A 9,990-nucleotide genomic window follows, 5' to 3' on the forward strand; every position below is an offset into this window, starting at 1 on the left:
AATTCCTGGAATGTAAATGGCCTTCAAGAAATCAATAAAAAGAAACTAGCTATGCACCTGACTTTTCAGGATAAATCTAGCATCGTCTTTCTTACAGGAGACCCATATGAAAAATGTTCAATGGGATAATATTAAAAAAAGAAATTGGATTAAACTTGTGATATCAGCAGGGAATAGTCTTGCATGAAAAGGCACTGTAATAATAATTAAAAAATCCTTTCCTGGTGAAGTGCTAATTACTAAATTTGACCCGAATGGTAGATGGTGTTTATTTTCCTGCGCATACCCTCAGGTAAAATACCCTATACTTTTCTTAAACCTATATAGCCCATGTACAAACCAGCACTTATTCTTCTATGAACTACATAATCTATGACTTCAATTTCCTAATCGTCTTTTCATTATTGGTGGCGACTGGAATGCACTCATGGACTCCTTGAATGATAGTTCAGATAAAAACAGGAAACAGCCCTCGCAAGTAACTGCATCTATTCAGGATTTGATAAATAGCTTCAACTTAGTTGACCCATTTTTAATATTTGACCATGACAGAGAGCTAAATAAGTTCATGTTTTATTCGGCTTCGCACAAAGTCTAGTCCAGAATTGATTATTTTTTGGTCTCTGATATCTTTTCAAACAAAATTACAAACTTTGCCCTTGAGGCTAGATCTATATCTGACCACTGAAATGTCTCACTTTGTATTAATCCCACTCACTACCTGAACCGCTATGGTAGTAGTCCCACTTGGTTACTAAACAGTAACATTCTTAAAAAAGATGTTCTGCAGGAAATTAATGATTATCTGAAACAATTTGATGCAGAATCTTGTTTATCCACCATCCCGTTAGATATCCAATGGGCTACAGCCAAAGCGGTCATCAGAGGAATACTCATACAAAAATCATCTTAATTATAAAAAAAAGAGAAATTGTATATCAATAACCTCAACAATGAGCAAAAGATGACTGATGCACAACTACAAAAGGGTTTTTCTCCTGAACTGGAAAAGAAACTACATGAGATACAAAAAAATGTACTCCTTTCACTTACAAAATCAATCATTGGTAGAACTCAAACTCCTTCACAGATATTTGGAATGGGCCCAATCCCCCTCCAGAACACTAACTAGACTCATAAACATCAAAGAGGTACCAAACTATATAAATGAAATAAAATACAAAGGGAAAAACTTATACAGTAATGAAGATATTGTTAACTCTTTTGTAAATATCTTCATTGAAATCTATGATCCCAGAAACCAGACCCCAAATGAAATGCACAAATAATTCCTAAATGAGCTATCTGTTCCAAAATTATCCTCCACACAAAACACCCTTCTAAACAGCCCCATAACACTGAATGAAATAATGCTAGCTATTAAACTTATACCAAATAAGGCGACAGGACCTGATGGTTTTACGGGAGAATTTTATAAAACATTTAGTCGTCACCTTTCTAAAACTCTCCTTGCCATGTATAATTATATCATCTCTAAAGGGATTACTGATACATATATGAACAATTCTAAAACAATATTTATCTCAAAACTGAACTCTGACAAGTCCAACCCTCTCTGCTATAGGCCCATTGCCCTTATTAACCTTGATATCAAAATCTTATCTACCATTTTCGCTAATAGAATTCAGAAAGTTATAGCTACAGTCATTTCTTCTGAACAGTTGGGATTTATGAAACAGAGGCAGCTGTGTGACAATACTCTTACCTTAAACACATTAATGCTGTTTCTTTTTTTTTTTCAATAATATTTTTATTGTTTTTCCCATTCATATCACAACATTTCACAAGAGTAAATACAGGTTTTATACAGTTGGTACAAACATCAATAAAACTTACGTCATATTTACACTATTTACAAGAATGCTTTCAACACTTAGTGATATGACAAAAGATAAAACCTTCTTTTTTATTTGTATTACCCTTCCTATCAAGTACTACTACACCTTATTGTGGGTGATATTTGTGTATATTATCAATGTAATCCCTAGTCAATGATTCATGCAAGTATAATGTTGAAAATTTGTTCCCAAAGTTTCAAACTCATATGTTTTTGGCTATGTTTATTTAATATGTATTTGTGAGCTAATATATGTTTTATCGCTAAAGTCCTAAAGCTGTTCCATGAAAGCATAGATGGTGTTAACCAGTTGGTTGCTATGTAAAGTTTTATTAATAAGAAAATATTTATGAGAATGGATTTCTGGTTTTTTGATAAATTATTTGGCGAGATATGTAAAATCGTAAATTCCCAATTGAGTGTTGACATTTGGTAACCCATTTTTTGAAGTTGTAATTTCAGTGAGTTCCAAAGTTTGAAAACACATTTACAACTCCAGAACATGTGCAGAAGGTCAGCTGTTTCATCTTTACAAAGTGGACACATTTGGGAGTTTTTGGGGTTAAATTTATGTAATCTAAGACGTCTGTAATAAGCATTATTATATATCATGAGTTGGGTAAATGTTAGTTTTTGAAGTGATGTGGATTTTATAGTTAAATTAATTGCTTGCTCTATTCTATGGTTGTCTATCAATGGTAGTTTATCTCTCCAATACTTAGATATGAGTATATCATCTTGAAATTTCAGCTCTTTTATTAATTTGTATGAGCATGATATAAATTTCTTATTTTGTATAAGAGTTTGCCATAGTAGGTTACATTTCTTTAGATCATCTTTATTTACCTTAGTATCATTCAAATAACCTATACATAATTCTTTAATCTGTCTTAGAATCGACAGATACACATTTGGAAGGCCCATCTGAGTTCTTATTTCTTGAGCTGAACAATTTAAATATGGGTATAAATCTTGTAGTGTGATATGAGTTATAAGTGGAATTTTTTTCAGATCTATTAGCTGATTATTAATTTTCAAGTTAGAGTTTTTGTAAATGGGCTGTAGAGCCATCATAGGTTGAAAACGATCCATTGTTTTGAATAGGTTCTGTGTTAGTAAACCAGAGTTTTTGAGGGGTTCCATTAAATTATGTGTTTTGATATTTTCACTATTTAAGAAAGGTAGCGCTTTAGGGTTTATATTCAAACTTTGAATAAATTTAAAGCTTAGTTTTACCCAATATGGAGACCAACTATTTTCTTGTGAATTGTAATTTGCAATTCTTAGCATTCTATTTGCATTTATAATCAAGTAATAATATTTAAAATTTGGAATGTCTAGTCCACCTTTACTTTTTGGTGTCATCAGTTTGTCATATGAAATTCTACATTTTTTCGGATCCCAAATTAATCTAGCGAATTCAGTGTGAAATTGCTTAAAAAATTTCTTGGGTATTAGTAACTGTGAAGACATAAAAATGTATAATAATCTAGGCAAAATATTAATTTTGATAATTGATACTTTTGCTAGTACTGGTAATTTTAGATTTATCCATCTTTTTAGATCAAGTAGAATGTGATCCCACTTTTGTTTAATGTTATTAAGATAGAAATTTTTATTATCTGTCGAGAATATAATTCCTAAATATTTAATCCTTTCTTCAGATTTTATTTGACCTATCAGAGGTAAAAGTGAGAAGGGTTTTGGTGATTTTTAACAGAAAAATGTTGGGTTTTTTTATATTTATTTTATAGTTTGATATTGAAGAAAAGTCTTTAATAGCCGACAGTATTTTCTCAGTGTCTGAGACTGGTGTTGTGCAATATATATTAAGATCATCAGCAAAAGCTGACAAGGATATTGTTGTGTTAAATATTATTGAAGCATTATGGTATATATTTTGTTTGATATATAAGAATAAGAGTTCTAAATATAGGTTAAACTATAAGGGAGATAGAGGGCATCCTTGTCTAGTACCATTTTTAATTTGTATTCTATTAGACCAGCTTTTATTTATATATAGTGCTGTATAAGGATTGTTATATAGTGCTTGCAGGGTTAAAACAAATTCTTGAGGAATATTAAAATATAGTAAAATTTGTTGTAAAAATTTTATGTTAACTCTATCAAAGGCCTTCTGAGCATCTATAATCAGTGCATATATGTTTAGGTTATATTGATTAGCATAGGAAATTAATGTGTGTAATGTTAGTGTATTGTCACTGGTTTGTCTAGCTGTTAAGAAACCAGATTGCTCATTTGAGATGATTATATCTGTAATTCTTTTCAGTCTGTTGGCCAGAATAGATGTTAAGGTTTTGGTATCTAAATTAAGTAATGATATGGGTCTGTAGTTGTCCGGGTTCTGTAGATCATTTTTTTCTTTAGGTATGAATATTGTTTTGGATGCAGTAAAGTGAATGTCATTAATTTTATTGTTCATAATATAGTTTAGTGTATGAACTAAAATTTGTGCAACCGCACTATGAAATGTTTTATAGAACTCCATTGTGAGCTCATCAGGGCCTGGAGATTTATGTGGTTTTAATTTTTTAATTGTAGTTATTATTTCATCAATGGTTATTGGTTCTATTAATTCTCTTTTCTGTTCCTCATTAATTCTCGGAAAATTAAGTTTTTGAAGAAAATCTCTACCATTTTCACTTATGTTTAAGTGTTCTTGTTCTCCATATATTTGTGAGTATATGGTTTCAAAAATGTTGATAATAGCCGCAGTTTTTGTATAACTTTTGTTTTTGTATAGTATTTCAGCAATTTGAGATGGTATCTTAGACTGATTGATGATTCTTGATAGAGCCCGTGATGGTGTTTGAATATGGTTAGCATAGTTTGCCAGAATTTTAGTTTCATGAAATGATAGGTTATTGTTGTGAATCATAAAAAGGTCTTTCTGACATTTCAATAGATCCTTTTCCATTTTAATGTTATAATTTTTAATTAGATCCTGTTCTAATGATTTACTTTTAGCCTCCAATTACTGTATTTCTTTAATTTGGATCTTCTTATAATAAGAGGCTTTTTGAAGAAAAATACCTCTTATTTGAGTTTTGATTGTCGCTCATTCAATATCAGGAGGGTGTTTTTGTTTTCCTAAATTGGCTATAGCTACTTTAAGGATGTCTTGAAATTCCTGAATTATATCCCTTTTATTTAAAAGCTTAGGGTTTAGCGACCAATTATAACCCCTTATAGGTATGCTGCTTTTGATGTTCTTAGTAATATTCAAGGTAATTTTGGAGTGATCAGGTAGAAACCGAGTGTGCACTGATACTGAGGGGTCAAAATTATTCAGCTTTTCTGAAATAAGAAAAAAGTCAGTTCTCGACCACATTTTATGACAACTTGAGTAAAATGTAAAATTATTTGGATTATCTGGGTTGTTACTGTAATTGAAAGGGTCATATATGTTAAAATCATATTTGAGTTCACTTAATGAAAAACACTGCTTGTTTGTTATATGCTGCCTGTGGACTTGATTTATCTTTCTTAGGATTTTGATATGCATTCCAGTCTCCTCCAATTATTATGTAATGGTTTTTATACTGATTTAAAATAGGATACAATGAGGCAAAAAAAGAGTGTTGGTTATTACAGGGCGCATATAGATTAAGCAGTAAAATAGGTTTATCATAGGTAGGAGTTGATAGGGTTACATAGCACCATCTGCCTTCTTTATCTGTTTTGGATTCCAGAATTTTATCTTGATACTGATCTTTAATGATTATAGCTACTCCTGCACTGTTGATTCTACCCTCAGAAGCTATCATTTCTCTTATCCATTTTTTTCTTTTTATTTCTGACCATTGTTCTGTAGTTAAATGAGTTTCTTGGTTTAATATGCAACTTGCTCTCACCTTCAGAACTACATGTAAAAACAGTTTTCTTTGTTTGATGTTTTGGAGCCCTTTAATATTCCATGAATCTATTTTCCACATTCATGAAACTTTCTTTTTTGTAGTAGTGGTCTTGAATGTTTGTGTAACTGTGCTGGGTTGCAATTATTTCTAAGAAAAATATGATACGAAAGCATTCTTTCATTCCCATCCCTTCTCGCCTACCCACTATACTCTTGGACCAGGAATTAAACAGGACCTGTCCCGATTTAGATTCTATAAATATTTGCACTCTTAGTATATGTATAACATGAATGTTGGTATTTGAAAGGTGAAGAAAATGTAATAGCCCTGAAACATCTACCCTAATTAATACAAAGTCTAACCCACTCATTCCATAATAACACTGCTTTAACGACCGCGTCTCCTTTTATGAGCTTTGAAATGAGTTGTCTAAAATTGCATAAACTTTTTAAACCAGACCTGATCTTAATTTAGCACAGATCACCTCTTTCTAATCTACTTGTTTCTAATAGTAATTGAACTTTTATCAACTGTTTAACTCTTATCTCATGGTTATTAACTGATTATGTTTACAGAGTAAAGTCCTACCTTGACTAGTCTTAGATTTTGTGTGGTTCTTCCTCTTCTATATCATAGACTGCTATCCCTAGTTATTATTTCCTTCTTTTATGATGGTATACATATTAAAAATTATAGGGATCTAAAACTCCTAGCTCCCACCAGCTATAATACCCTTGTTTTGTCATATTTTAACCTTGGGTGTTCTCGTATTAACAATAAGAGTCTTAACATCTCTTCATTTTCCACCCATTCTATACTTAACAGTTATCTTTAATTACCTATAAGACTCTGATGTATCTTATAGTGAACCCTATAACCATACAATACTGTGTGATCAAGTACCTCCATCTGTACAAACATTTAAGTGGGTACCAAAATAGGTATGTGAATTTTCCAGTACTGGAAGCAATACTTTCTGTTTATAGATTTTTAGTTTATGCACCCACTTTAGTAATTACTTGTGTTCTTTTCATCTAATAATGTTTACATGCAACAATAATTCACTGTTTTTGGATCTCTCTAATGTAAATATGAATTTGGTAACATTAGAGCTATTTGGTGATAATTATACCCAAAATACTATCCGCTATGAGACAGACAGGTCAGAAGTTTAACATTGCTAGAACATTTTAATTTATTCCACAATATTGATTTCAGTATAATCTTATGTAAAAAACAAACATTAAGCTGTGATGATCAGCACCAATTTATAATGCACTGAAAAAATAAGCAATTAAGATTGGATACTTTAAATGTATATAAAATGCCAGTATTGTTTCAAAATTGCTTTATATGTGTTTTGTTTACTTGGCACCCTTATGCATATAATAATTATATTGGCGCATACATTTGACACAATGTTAGTAGTGAAGAATTCATCTGTAAATGGTGTTTTTGTTACCAAAAGAGAATGAATGCTGTTTCTAAAAAGTGACAACCACCTGCATTATGCACTCATGCTAGATGTCACCAAAGCCTTTGATAACGTTGAGCTAAACTTCCCTTACCTAACCATGAAATACTCTAACTTTCCTGATCTTATTATCAACACTGTTAAGATGCTTTATAATAATGCCTCTACTTCCCTGTATATAAATAAAACTTTATCATGCCCTATTAAAATTACCAATGGCACTAGGCAGGGCTGCCCACTCTCACCTTATCTTTTCAATTTATATCTCAAACCTTTCCTTCTTTGGGTAAAGACTTATCACCATATCACAAAAGTCTTTAATATTGATATAAATTATTCTGCATTTGTAGATGACCTAAACATCTATTTTGAGCTTCCCAACACCGATCTTCATAAAATCCGAAAATGTATTAATCTTCTTGCTGAGGCTGCTAATTATAAATTAAACCCTGCAAAATCATCTATTTTTCCATTAAACCCTGCAAATCATTTAGAATATTACTTCCGCCTGTCTGACATTCCTCTCAAATATACACTCAAATACCTAGGAATAAATTTCACACACCCTCACCAAGAACTAATAAAAGCAAACCTATACAGAGTCTGGGATCAGATAAATAATGATCTAACTAGATGGAAAAACATCAGTCTTTCTTTGCTATCAAAATTCACTATCATTAAAATGAATATTTTGCCTAGAATCCTTTCTTATCTTAACTCCATCTTCTTAAATGTTCCAAAAATTGTTTTCAGAAAAATGAAAACCATACTCTCAAAGTTTTTATGGTTCCCTAAGTCAACCAGAATATCATACAGGAAACTAATTACCCCAAAGACCAGAGGCGGATTAAGTCTCCTGGACTTTAATTTATATTATCACATCATTAATGCTACCCGTCTAATTCAAATAGCCTGCTATGATCCCTCTGCTGAATCTTGGTACCCAACCTGGATCAAAATCTGGTGCAACTATATATATTCATTAAAATTCAATCCATATTCTGTCCCTTTTCTAGCACCTGATGGTGACTGCAAGTTGAAGATCTTGCCTACACTAAAGAACAACATTTGCATCTTTCAATCTCTGATGACCTCCTTAAAATTGCACAATACTATTCCCATTCTCCAACCTATTAACCTAAACCCTAACTTAAAAATCAATAATAAAATGATCGATCTAACAAACTTCCCTATTATTAAGAAAGCCATAGTTTGGCACTTTTATAACTCTAAAAATGTTGCCGAGGCCAAAGCCTTATTTGGTGCTCCTAACAAATATGATCCTATCTTAAGACAAATTAGCTCACTTATAAAACAAAAATTCTCTTGCTATAGAGTGAAGGAGCAAGCAATTACAGTATCACAATCTATCATTAAATCACTTTCCCTACGGAACAAAATGATTTTGAATACCTATAAACTTGTGTCAAGCACCAAATATAATCATTCACTTCTATTTTCCAAATATTGGGACAGCATACAAGGAGAAATCTCTACGGAGTCTAAGTGTGAAGCAATCAATAATACCTTGAATCTAACCTGCTTCAAAAACCTAATTTACATTCAACTTATGATAAACAACAATTCCTACTATACCCCAGCAGACTTACTGAAATTGGGATAAAATAAATACCTAACCTGTCCGTTCTGTTCCCTCCCACATGTAGATATACTTCACATCTTTTGAAGCTGTAAGAATATTTACAAACTGTGGTGTTCTGTCAGAACTCAGTTGGAAAAAATGGGATATGAAAAAAAACACATTTTCTTGGCAAACCATGATTCGAAATATAATTCCTAAATCTCTTAGGGTAGGTATACACACATCTGTGCTCTGACCCTCGCTCTTCTCAAATATTTTATAGCCAAGAATTGGGTCAATCCCTCAGCAATAGCTTGGAAAAACTTTAAATTAATGGCAATAAAATATATATCTGCACATAAGTTATGCAATAATAACAAAAAGAAAAAAGAATATTTTCAGAATTACTGGTGTAGCCTTTTTGGCCTAATCCAAACTAAATAATCTTCCAAAATGCGGGTCACTAACATTACATTCATATCATATATGGCCCTGTAATTGTTAGACATTGTTATCATCACACTGTAACTTTTGATTTTAGAAAGTTTTTTGTTATATTATTTTATTATCCTCTGGCATCCATGGTGTAAATATGTTGTAAATATGGTATAAATAGATGTACATGGTGTAAATAGTTGGTTTATATGGATATACCCTTCTTACTTTCTCTAAGACGATCATATACTCCTCCTTCCAAGCCATTTTCCATTTGTATCTCTAGACTTTGACTGTAATACATTGGGGGGGTCTACTGCTTATATTATTCTTTAAGATGTAAGTTAAGATAACTAAACTTTGTTGTTTTATAAAATGCATAGTTTTTGCTTTTATATATATATATATATATATATATATATATATATATATATATATATATATATGTTTTTCTATCAGACCTGAAAACACTATAAGCCTGAAAAATCAAAATCCTGAAAACTATAGACTGAAAATTCAAATCCGAAAGCCAAAATCCTGAAACTCAAAATCCTGAAAACACAAATAATGCTAATATGTCACTATAAAGACACTAATATCTACCAACTCCTAAGACCCTAACCCCTAACCCCTAGGTCTACACCCACCCCTCCCTCACTCTCACCTAAACCCTAACTAACCTCTACTACCATTCACTATGTCACTATTGCATACATGCCTAACCCTAACCTAACCTAACTCCTAAACTACCTCAACACCTAAA

Source organism: Protopterus annectens, chromosome 13.part0 (genome assembly GCF_019279795.1).
Source record: "Protopterus annectens isolate FY-2018-M chromosome 13.part0, PAN1.0, whole genome shotgun sequence".
Taxonomy (NCBI): domain Eukaryota; kingdom Metazoa; phylum Chordata; order Ceratodontiformes; family Protopteridae; genus Protopterus; species Protopterus annectens.